Here is a 3714-nt window from a genome sequence, read left to right as displayed (position 1 = left end):
CATCACCACCAGCCATGTGGCAGGCCAGGATGGGGCTGTCTCTGGGGAAGAGGACACTGCAGAGCACCACATACACCTCTGAGGCCCAGGCTTGGTCAGCCCCTCGGCAGGGGCACAGGGGCTGCCTTTGAAGGAGAAATGTAATTCCTAGCTGGTCCTTTGCAGAGCACCATCCAGGGAAAGTGACCTGGTGAGAAATCTGCGTTATCTCACAGCAAGCACAGCATAAACACGAGGCTCCTGGAGGAAGCAGAAGGCACAGCAAGAGCTGCCAATCTGCAAATGACCCCCTCCTGCTGCTGTTGGCGGGATCCTCACCTTGCCACTGTGTAGCACAGCCTGCAGAACTGAGGCTTTAAAACCCAGGTTTAAACTCTAAGTGAATGAGGGGCTTCCAAGGTAAACACACCAGACAGTGCTTTCCTTTCCAAAACCAACCTGAGGCAGAGGATGGGTGCAAGGATGGAAACTCAGCGAATGTACTGATTCCTCATTGGGCTTTGCTGACCATACTGTTCTGAGGTGGCTCCTGGCACCACATCTGCAGGACCTTAAAGGGTCAAAGGAAAAAAATGCATTAGCACTGATCTGAGAGCCTGGGCACTAAATCCCACCAGGCACCCAGGCACCGCAGCACTGCACAGGCTCCCTCACCCGGGGGGAGACCCAGGACCAACCCGGGGACAAACACCAGGTCCTGCAGCAGCCCTGGGCACATCCCGAGCTCCCCAGATCCCTGCCAGATGCTCCCCCAGCCTGGGTGACTCCTGTGCCATTCCCAGTGCTGCAGACAATTGCTGTGCACAGCCTGTTTTCTTATTAGTTGGGTTGTTTTTGGGTTGTTTTTTTCGAGTCTCACAGTCTAATGTGGGAAAGAAAACAGGTAGGTGTTTTGTTGGTTTTTTTTTAAACCCAAAAAGAAATAATTTCAAAGAGAGATGAACATTGCATGGGGAGCTACTGCAGATCCCTGAAGTAACCCGAAGAGATCCCAGAGGAGCAGCCCCTGAGCAGACAGTGCTCCATCAACAGTGTCTGTGCAAAGACAAGACACGTTTCCAAGGCAGCAGGACCTGAGCCCAACCAGCCTCACTCCAGGCCCAACACTCCCATGGAAATCCCAGGCGAGCCCCAAGCAAGAGTCACTGCGTGTTTTGCTTGGCAGAGACTCAGCAGGAGTTGTGCTGACTAGCTGAAAAATGAGGTTGTAAAAATAATGAAATTGGAAGATTTATTATTTTTTTCTCCCCAGCTGCTTTTCAAGGGCCTTAGCAAGGCCAAGTGAACTCTGCCAGCACTCAGCCAGGTCATACCTGCACTCTTGTGGCTGGGAACTGCAAAACCTCACTCCAGATTGAAAGCAGAGAGACAGCCAGAAGGAAGGCTGCCTTAACTTATACACAGACAGCAGTAAACACTGAAACAGCAGTAAAAACTGAAGCACAGAGTTTTATCTCGTTCATCACAACAGCCATGTGCCTGTATATTTTTTCAGGATCATTCTTAGATTTGTATTTGAATCTGCAAGATAAGGTATTGCCACGATAACTTGTGCTACACATGCACAACCATGTTTAGTATCTTCTGCCCCTTTCCTGAGCTCCTCAGAGAGCAATGCATCCTATCATGGTCCCTGCGTGTTCCCAGGGCAAGCTCACTGCCGGTATAAGGATCAGACCAAGATCAATCCTGTTCCCTGCTGCTACAGGCTTCAGTGTGCTCCTGTGGTCACAGCCAACCTGCTCCTTCAGGAAAACAACTTCTCCTTTCCTCCTTGAGAACAAATTGCTCCGACAGATGACACAGCTCTGAGTTTGGCATCAGCCCTGTAAAAATGGAAGACTGTAGGGTTTTTCCTGGGGTACAGTTCTGTCCATGGCTTATCCTGCCAGAGTCATTTATTAAACCGCCCTCATCCCTGTTGGACAGCTGAGCTGGCACTGGCTCCATCATGACTGTTCCCCTCCCACTGCTCGGGGGCACTGAGGGTGACATGCTCTCTGTGCAGCATGTCACCTGGAGCTGGGGCTTTACACCTCTCTCACCCTGCTTCCTGACTTCCTGCAGCTCTCTGGGTCATCATTACTGCTGGAGGGGGACATTCCCTGCAATGGGTGACCATAAAAAAAAGCAAAAACATAAGGAGATAAAAATAGGCATCTCTGGACTCTCATCACTGCTGCTTGGCATGGGCCCCTGGGGTGGCCAGATCCACACACAGGCCCCACAGCATGGGACAGTTTGGAGGCAGAGGCTGGCACGGGCCCCACAGCACTCCTTGGCTGCAAAAACAGCCTCTCCCTGCTCCAGCACTGCCTGTGAGCCACCCACCAGTGCACACTGCCAGGGCTGGGTGCTGTGCCCGTCCAGCTGGTACCTGAGCCCGTGCACTGGGGAACAGCCCTGGCATCACTCTGCTGCAAGCTTGAAGGTCCACACAACACGCAGGAGAGGTGCTGGCAGGGCCAAACTTGTCCTCGAAGCAAGAAACTTAAAAGCAGCAGCTTTTTAATCCAAAGATAAATTTAGCCCATGTGGTAGGGCTGAAGTCTCGGAATAGATGCTGTGCAGCCTTGGCGTGACTCAATTATCACAACTAGAAAGGGATCCAAACACAGGGTCAGTGTCTGACAGCCTGATTCAGAGCTCACCAGGGTCTGGGATGGGTCAGATGTTGAAACGTTTGCATTTGCCAGCCAGCTCAGATCCAGGCTCTGGGCTGAACCCATCAGAGAGCAACCTCTGGCCTGGGATGTAATGACTGAAGCCCAATTATATCCAGACACAAGGGGAATGTGCCTTTATTTCTTTCATTCTCTTTGCCAGAAATTGCCCAAGGGAGAGAGGAGAAATAAAGGCTGGAGCTGCATGTGTTATTAAACATGCAGCCTGGAGTTAATTTATTCCCTGTGACACAGAGGCTGGGGTTGAAGGAAGGACAGTAACAGTGCTCATGGAGAATTTTCCATGGCAAAACCAACCTGGACAACTGGAAGGAACCCCAAGACACAGCATTGCTGGCCAGCTTTAAATTACAGCCAGCAGTTTCACTCAACCAGAGTTGTTTCTCCCCAAACCTGCTTACCCAGTTCCTGTGGCCCCAAAGCCCAGCTCTTTGGAGAAGAGGGCCAAAATAAACATGCTTTTCCTGAAGAGCAGAGAGACCTAGAACATTTACCTAGCTAGAAGCACGAGGCTGAGGAGCTGAACACCCTGATGTGACCATCCCCCAATGTGCTGCTGGAAGACAGACCTGCTGTCACCCAAAACGGTGACAAAACTACCTGCTTGTGCTAGGACGTGATGCCAGATTCACAGCTCTGGTGCCTGAATAAACCAACGGGAAATCGAAGTAATTTGCCAGGGAAATTTCCATCATAGGAACTGATGGAAAGGCAGGGGGGGAAAGGAGACATCAAGGGGGAGAAAGGGAAGGCCAGTGATGAGGTGATGCTGCTCTGAGTGTCACACACCAGACCTGCCATTTTATCCAGCCTTTGCCAAGGGGCTTTTGACTCCGGATCCAAACTCCCATGTAGGAAATCCCCTTCCAATACTCGGCAACCCCAGGCCGATCGAAAAGAATTATGTCCGTGACTCGTGTCAGGATCTTCAGGAGAGGTCAGGTCCTGGATCGCACCACGCACACAGGGAACGCCTGTTGTCCCGCCGGGATCCCAGGCAGGAGCCCTGCCCTGCCAACACCCCATCCCT

This window comes from Chaetura pelagica, unplaced genomic scaffold (genome assembly GCF_000747805.2).
Source record: "Chaetura pelagica isolate M959 unplaced genomic scaffold, ChaPel_1.0 scaffold914, whole genome shotgun sequence".
Lineage (NCBI taxonomy): Eukaryota > Metazoa > Chordata > Aves > Apodiformes > Apodidae > Chaetura > Chaetura pelagica.
This window is presented reverse-complemented; position numbering follows the sequence as displayed.